Raw genomic sequence first — 9,265 nt, 5'->3', positions numbered from 1 at the left:
TGGATAGAGCTGTGGACAAGTAGGGGGAAAAGATCTGGTTTAATTATTATAGGCCAAAAGAAGTGAGAACAGAAGTATTTTGCTTGACACAGAAATTGTTTTCTTGCATAAAAAAACATGAAAAAAATGGATTCAAAGGTTGTATTTGTCATGAGTTATAACTAATGTGTTCTGGTAAGCTAATTCAACTGTAAATTAAAAAGGGAAAAGAAAAGGTTCAAGGAACTATAACTTTGACCACGAGAAAAGGTCTCGAACTAACTGCTTTGAGTAAATTGTCTGATATAATACCTGCTGCAGCAACAGCAAGGCATCTTGAGTGTAAAAGAATTAGTGTTCGCAGTAGGTTAATGCAACATTGTCCAAACTTAGTTCCTTCTATAACAAGAAATTGACTTTAGCAAGTCATATCCAATCGTTGCAGAAAATTCACACTTCTGGAAAATCCATGCCAACATTTCAATCTAGATTGCCTAACAACTCCGTAAGTTAGCAGAGAACGTTCAGCTGCTTAACAAATCTCCCGTTTTAAATTTTTTTTTTTTATATGCTGATGAGCAACAACCTTATTGGTAAACCTCAACTGACTTGAAGCACACCACCAAACACAGATACAACTTAAGTTCTAGCCACTAGGATAGGAAATTGATCCTAATCCCCAGACAGTTTGCAAATATACAGAATTTACTTAATGACCCCCTTTTCCACTAGGCTAAACCCCAACTGTTAATCCCAATATCCACAGATAGCGTTGAACGGGTTTAAAGCAAAGGCATAAAAGGACTGATAGTTCTTGGTGATATACATGCAATGATGCAAAATTGAATTGGGCCAATACAACATATACCAACTTATTTAACATGGTTTGAGGTCCCTGGGTCAAACATGGGTACTAATCTGACATGCTTAAGTCAAATTTTTGACAAATTTTTTCATTAGGTTTGAGTATCTAAGCATTGTGTCCAAGTATATTGAAGTTGTCCAAAAAGTACTGGGCATGATCATATTAGGGTAAAGTGTAGAGTCCATGAAACATAGCTGCCAACTATAGCATTTGGGATTGCAGAACTCCATCTTCATGAGTAAAATGCAAGGGTTTATGACTTGATTGAGTCATTTCCGTAGCTCACAATTGGAACAAGAAAAAGAATGGTCTGTTTTCATGTTTCTATGCAGTAAGTTAATTGACTCTGAAAATCACATTCTCATGTATGCTATGAGCATTACCTTTGCCGGGGTTACTCACTATGTGTGTTCTGAACGCTACCTCTGCCAGTGTTACTCGTTTTCATAAGCAGATTTCGAATCTCAGCCGGAACAAGTACTCTCGTTATCGCTTCTCCAGACCATTGAAACATTGATAATATTTTAGCAATCTCATTACTCACTTTGTCTAGGAAAACGAGATTGAAGTATCTTCTGTATTGTTCATATGAAAGAAGCATCCCGTATGGAAATTCTTTGACGCTGCTATAACTTTGCTTAGCTAATTTTGCATTTGTCCAAATATTAACACATTCAGATCTCAAATAAAGTATTTTATAACAGCTGCTTTCATTGTTGCTCTGGTCACTGAGATTGGGACACACCTTGATATGTTGGTCCAAGTTTTGAAACAAAATTCAATATTATTATAATGAAGTTTAAACATACAGAGAGGCTTACATGAGCATAGTTACATAAGCAATATTTCATTTATTTGTAAACTTCAACAAGAATTGTTAAGTAATCAGGGAAACATGTCAAACAACACTTCATTAAGCTCCAACTAAATGTGTATTAAAGTAATGCTCTAATTGCTATCCCATTAGAATTGTGATTGAAGATATTTGACCACATTGATGTCCAGCTGGAAAGCCTTGACAAGAACATCAGGGTGATTGCTGGATTTGATCCAAAGACTATGTTTGCTATTGTAATGACACCAGGGCTTTGACCACTCAAAGCAGCAAAGGCAACAGCATTAGTTTTCCCCACATTGAATTGGAAGTGAATGAGACTAACGGGGAAAACAAAAACATCTCTGGGGTTGAGGACTTTGGTGATGAGATGGTTCTCTGGGTTGGGTGTAACAGAACCAACATAGAGTGTGCCCTCCACGATGACTAGGATTTCTCTGGTGCAGGGGTGAATGTGAATGGGGTTCAGGTCATCATAAGGTGCACAGTCAATTCGAACCAGAGATATGCCAAAAGTATGAAGTCCTGGTATTTTGTCAACATTGACAATAGTGACATTTGATCCAACTCGATTTGATGTGTTTCTTGGCATGTTGAGGCCTGAAAAGAAGCAATCTTCTGCTTTGGCAAGCTTAGGGTCTGTCAAAACATTGCTCTGTAACTCTGGAAAAATATGAAGATGGTTTTCAGTGAAGAACAAAGAAAAAGAAAGAGGTCGAGCAGAATGAAAGAGAGTATTTGCCACACAAAAACGATGGTCTGGCGACCGTTTCATTAACTTTAAAAATTATATTTTGTACAGACAGTTGAATGAGAGAGAAATAAAATCAATGACAAACCAAAGGAAAACATCTGGCATTCGAAAATCCCTAGCACAAATATTAACACACTCCTTAAACGGTGTAGTTTTAGTCAAGACTAAAAACACACGCTACAGACTTCAGCAGTACATAGAAAAAGTAACAACTTAAAATGAAAAAACACAAGAAGGATTGAAAAACAACAATGTGGACAACTCTATACGACACCTTGACTTCTTCCTTTCAAAAACAGCGCTTTCCACAAACCTCCATTAAAAACCTCCTTCTAATAGCTTGACTACAGATTAAACACCATAGATATTCAACACATTTCCCTGGTGTTTGAGCTGCAAATCCCCAACTCGAATATCAGAAGCATAAATTGATCCTTGCCCAAAGTTTTTGTGAAGATATCTACAAGTTGTATATCAGTACCATAGTGCTTGACTTCAATTTCATTATCTTTAACAGCATCTCTATTGGCATGATATTTCACTTTGATTTGTTTAGTCTTGCCATACTGAACAAGATTTTAAGCAATAGATATAGCTAACTTGTTATCAATAAAAAGTGTAGTCCCTTCACTTGTCCAAATCCTAAATCCTGTAAGACTTTCCTGAGCTAGATAGCATGGTTTGCAGCAACAACTACCGCAATATACTCAGCTTCTGTTGAGGACTAAGCAACAACTTCCTGTTTCTTAAAATTCCAAGAAAATTTACTAACCCCCTATACTTTTGGAATCATCTCTGTCCTTTAGCCAATCACTATCACTGTAGCCAATCAACTCATGCCAATCCTTCCTAGTGAACTTCAAACCATATTCAATAGTTCCCCTAATGTACCTTAACAATCGTTTCGCAACTGTAAAGTGAGTTTGAGTAGGATTTTGCATAAACTTGGAAAGTAGACCAGTTGAGAACATGATATCAGGTCTTGAGGCAATCAGATAAAATAAACTTCCAACAATACTCCTGTATATTGAGCTTGAAGCATTTGAAGAATTACAGTTTACGGCTAATGGAGTATCAATTAACTTACACCTCTCCATGTGGAATTTCTTCAGTATCTCATATGCATACTTACTCTGATGAATGTAAATATGATAGGAGTTTGAACAAATTGCTAACTAGGAAAATACTTCATTTGTCCTAAGTTTGACATTTCAAACTCACTCATAAGCTCAGCTTTAAATTTCCTCAACAAAGATTCACTTGATCTGGTAATAAGCAGATCATCCACATATATAGAAATTACAAGTTTATGTGAATAATCAAAAGTATTTACATATAGGTTGGTTCGTTCACGCTCCTCAGAAACCCTTTTGATATCACATAGGTGTTTATCTTTTCATACAAAGCTTTAGGTGCCCATTTCAACCCATATAGAGCTTTTACCAATTTTCAGACCTTCCCTTTATTTCTTGGTGAGACAAAGCCTTTTAGTTGTTGAACATAAATGTCTTCATTCAAACATCCATTTAGAAAAGTAGATTTAACATCAAGATGCCATATACTCCAACTTTCTTTGGTCGCCACTGCTGTGAGCAATCTAATTGTGTTGTGTCTTGCTATTGGGGCAAATGTTTCCTAATAGTTAACTCCATGAATTTGAGCATAACCCTTCACCACAAGTCTGGCTTTGAATCAATTAACTTTCACCACTGAAAATCGGAGGAGTAGAGGTGTTGTAGCTAGTTAATGCCATATGATTTCTCTGGAGCTTTACACAGATGAGTAGTAAAGATACAAGAATATGTTATTAGATTATTATTATTTAGGAATTATAGGTATAATAGAATTCTTCTTTTTATTTAATTTACTCATATTAGGACTTTAAGCTAGTCATGTTTAATTTAGGAATAGAACATCTATTTTATTTAAATCTCTTGTTAATTACTCTAGTTGTACTGCACAACTTGAAGTAGTGTTTTATTAAAATATGAGCCTATAATACTATAAATAGGACTCTTAGGCTTAGTTATTATTCATATTGAAGTTGAGAATAAATAAAGAATATTTTCTTAAGTAATAGTGCTTATTTCTCCATACTTTTTTCAAAAGAGTGAGAGGGTTTAGTATCTTTGGCTTAGCCAATCAAAGTGAGATTTTGGCTATTTTTCACCTTGGTGAGGTTTTGTAACCTGACCAAGATTGGTGATTCACCTTAGTGGGGTTTCTAACATCGCCATGATTGGTATCTTTTACAACGCCAAGTGTCTTCACAATGCCTCTACGTTAGTTTGGTATTAGAGCGAGAAGATCATTAGTCGTTACGTAGTTTGGGTTTTTATCATTGTTGTTTTAACTCTCCTAGTTAAGCCAACAAAATGCCACCAAGACATCAGAATCATCAAATAAATTATCACGAGATCGAGATTCATGAATTACGTTGCCAAATTCAAGAATTATAAGAGTAACTCATAAGACGTGATACTGCTCAAATCAACAACAGCAGCTCTAGTGATGAAGAGGATAAACTAACTTTTTTTATCAAAATTTGTCCTCTGATGAAGAAGTACATATTTGTCGCTTGAGAATTCTTACTACTCGGGATTTGGGAATCAAAGTTGACATTTTTGAATTTGAAGGAGAACTTCACCCTAATGACTCTTTGATTAGCTCGACACAGTAGAAAGAGCTTTTGAGCTCAAGGATATGCTTGATGAAAAATATGTGAAGCTTGTTGCAATTAAATTAAAGAAGCATGCCTCTATTTGGTGGGAAAAATCTCAAACAACAATGACAAAGAGAAAGTTCTAACAAGATCAGAATATGGGATAAGATGCGTTGAGAACTCAAACGTAAGTTCCTTCCTAAGCATTATCGACAAGAAATTTTTATCAAATTTTCATAACTTGAGGCAAAAAATAGTGTTGATCGAAGAATAAACAATAGAGTTTGAACAACTTCATAAGCAGTGAGATGTCCATGAACCTAGAAAGCAAACTGTAGCTCGTTATCATGGAAGTCTCAATGTTGAAATTGAAAATATTGTTCAGCTACAATCATATTGGAACTTAAATGATGTCATCAGATTAACATTAAAGGTTGAGAAACAACGATCACAGAAAAGCTCAATGAGTTCATCTAGACAAAAAGATTCCACCTCAAACTGTGGGAGACAAAGTTCAGTAACCATTTTGCCTCCAAAGGTAAACTCTTCCAAAACTTCTAACAATAATAATAAAGAGACTACTTCTACCCGTGCTTCTAATGTCAACAAGAAGTGCTTCAAATGCTAAGGATTTAAGCATATTACTTCTGATTGTCCAAATTGAAGATTTACTCCTTAGTAGAAGAAAAAGTTATGGAAGAACCTAGCATGGAAGAAACAGATAATGAGCTAGAAATATTCAACAATGTTGAGATAGAAAAAATTTCTATCGATCATGGAGAAGCTTTTGTCATTCGCCATAACTTTGACACTATTATGATGACTGAAGACAAAAGCTGGCTTCGTCACAACATATTCCATACAAGGTGCATATCTCAAGGGAAAGTTTGCAATGTCATTATTGATAATGGAAGCTGTGAGAATGTTGTTGCCAACTACATGGCGGAAAAGTTGAAACTTCCAACTAAAGTTCATCCTCATCTGTACAATCTACGATGGTTGAGAAAAGGAAATGAAGTTAAGGTAACAAAACGTTGTTGTGTTCAATTCTCTATTGGAAATAAATATCAAGATGAAGTCTGGTGTAATGTTATCCCAATGGATGCGTGCCATTTGTTGTTGAGACACCCATGGTAATATGATCGTCAAGGTCATCATGATGGATACAAATATTCTTCTTCTTTCATTAAGAATAGAGTAAGAATCAGCTTGACTCCATTAAAGATAAAGGATCACCTAAAGAGACAAGAGAAAGATAAAGCACTCGCCACTGTATCTTACCTAAACAAAGCTTATTGTAAGTCAAACCATTTGTGTCTCTTATTAGTTTCTAAGGAGAATGAAGTATCTTCACCCTAATCCAAGGATGGTCAAACAAAAATAGTCAACAAAAGTTTGGGAAAGTTATTGAGAAGCTTTGTGGGCGAACATGTTCGCCAATGTGATCTTGTGTTAGCACAAGCAGAATTTTTTTACAATAAATCTATCAGTCAAACTACTAGTAGATATCCATTCAAAGTAATGTATGGAAAACACCCTCTTACTCTTTTAGACCTTCTTGCATTACTAATACTTGTGGATTTAGTGCTGATGTTGAAGAAAGTGCTAAACAAATCAAGAAGCTTCATGAAGAAGTTCGAAAGAAGATTATTCGTCAAATTGATAGATACCAAAAACAAGCCAACAAGCACAAAAAGCCAACTAGTTTTGAAAAAAAGAAGACTTAGTGTGGATTCACTTAAGGAAAGAACATTTTTCTAAATCTCGTGTAAAATTATCTCCTCGAGCTAATGGACCATTCTAAGTCTTGGAATATGTAAATGAGAATGCTTACAAGATCAAACTTCCTGGAGATTATAAAGTTTCTGCAACTTTCAATGTAGTTGATCTCTCTACTTACTATGAAGAACATGAAGAAGACACGGATCTTGAAAGCAAATTTTCTCCAACCTAGAGAGAATTATACAAGAGTATGTTATTAGATTATTATTATTTAGGAATTATAGGTATAATAGAATTCTTTTTTTATTTAATTTGCTTGTACTAGGACTTTAGGCTAGTCATGATTAATTTAGAAATAGAACATCTATTTTATTTAAATCTCTTGTTAACTACTCTAGTTGTTCTAGACAACCTGAAGTAGAGTTCTATTAGAATATGAGCCTATTATACTATAAATAAAGCCCTTAGGTTTAGTTATTATTCACATTGAAGTTGAGAATAAATAAAGAATATTTTTGTAAGTATGAGTGCTTATTTCTCTATACTCTTTTCAAAAGAGTAGGAAGTTTTAATATCATTGGCTTAGCCAACGAAAGTGCAATTTTGGCTATTTTTCACTTAGTGCGATTTTCTAACCTTATTAAGATTGGTGATTTATCTTAGTGGGGTTTTTAACTTAATCATGATTGATATCTTTCACAACACCCTGGTGTCGAGTAACTTCTTTTTTACCAACCATGGTCCCTTAAGATTTCAAAAATGTTCTAATACCATGAAGAATTTCATAGAGAAAATCAGTCACCGTGCAGACAAAAAATAGAGTAAAAGTACCAATTGCTCAATAAAGAAGACAGTAGTTGGAATATCTTCTTTTTGTGAAATGGCGTGGTTTATATAATCACCTTTTGGAGGAAAACAAAGCAAATAGGATAGGGCAACGGCACAACAGTACCAAATTGCACCTTGTCGGTTACGTGGATAGTGGCTTATAATCAAAAGATGCCACATGCCCTCTACAACTAATACCTGATAGCTCGCATGCCATTCTGTTTCAAGAAAACAAAATATAAAATACCATAAAGATAAAAGTTAGGAAACAGATGAGATCACGTGTTCTTCTTCTCCATTAGTTTCAAACATTTCAGCGCCAAAAATTTTCTCATTGCGAACTCCCATCTTCAACAAAGACTTCTGTTGCTTCAAAGACTTTGAATCATATTATGTGAGTGATCACACGTTATTATTTAGTACAAATTTGTTGCTGACATTATATATTTATCCTTTGTGATTAATCTTCATTTGAAAATGGCAGTTTGTCTTACGATGTGTTCTGATAAGAGCTTCATATTTTCATGGCAGCTTCTACCAAGTCATCAGATTAATATTAGGCAAAGAGGCGTATACAGTTAATTAGATGCCACAAGAAATTAATAAGAGAAGCATTTCTATTGGCATTTATAGGGACTTGTCTTTCAAATTTGTCATGACTCATGAGTTCTTATAAGATCATTCCATTGTTAAAACAGCTGAATTACTGAATAAGGTAGAAACAAAAAAGGGGGTAAAAGAGCAAGTAACTAGGACAAGACATTTGCACTTCAATATATCAAGAAACTGACAGCTTCGGGTTAGGCTTATACAACCTTGTTCAAGATCTAATTACTTCAATAAGCAACTAACTTTACTGAGTCATAAAATCGAGTCAATACAAATTTAACTCTTTAGTATCCTTATGGATATATTCCAATTCTAGATTGTCTAGCAACTAATCAACTCGTCTTGCCATTAAAGAAACTAAAAATAAAAAACCTTAGTTAGTCTCACAAGCATACTGAGAGAAGGTTCTGAACCTCAACAACTCTGTTTTTTTTTCTTTTTCCACCTAATATCTACCAAGTTACCCTACACAGTGAGGGACATGTCTTGACTTCTTTGTGATATATTGGACACAATTAATTGGATTAAAGTTGAACGTACCAGGCATTTGGGGTGGCAGAATCCACCTTCAGAATTATTTTATACACGTGTACCTTGCAGGGGAAGGTAGGGTTTGGGGTGTTGAATATGTAATTGATTCAACCCCAAGAGTAAGCAAATTAATCTCCAGTTTAATTTTCACACTAATCTGATTTCTCTAATTGTAATGCTATATTGAAGTTGTTCATATTTCAACCTCTTCATCAGACAATGTTTATCATTACTTATGCACACCTTAGACCATTGGGTAATCAACCTCTTATTTTTGCACCATACTAGGACACTCCTGCAAAAGAATACAATGTTTATTGCTTCAAAGTTACTTGATTTGTTTCTGTAAAATTCTATCTGCTTTTTACCTTGAATACACATGTGAGCATGAGAGAGAGATTGCAAATTTCACTATATATTCTGATTTTTATACCCGGAATGATCACAAGAACAGAGGAGACTGGAGAGGTACATCATCAA

The 9,265-nt window shown here is 34.7% G+C and overlaps 1 pseudogene; it reads right to left on the bottom strand.

The window, feature by feature from the left end:
- Nucleotides 1-1,807: 1,807 nt before the first annotated feature.
- LOC110414910 (germin-like protein subfamily 1 member 19 pseudogene) overlaps nucleotides 1,808-9,265 on the bottom strand; it is a 7,661-nt pseudogene continuing 203 nt past the window's right edge.

Source organism: Theobroma umbraticum, unplaced genomic scaffold (genome assembly GCF_002168275.2).
Source record: "Theobroma umbraticum cultivar Fairchild unplaced genomic scaffold, ASM216827v3 scaffold_147.0, whole genome shotgun sequence".
Lineage (NCBI taxonomy): Eukaryota > Viridiplantae > Streptophyta > Magnoliopsida > Malvales > Malvaceae > Theobroma > Theobroma umbraticum.
This window is presented reverse-complemented; position numbering and strand designations above follow the sequence as displayed.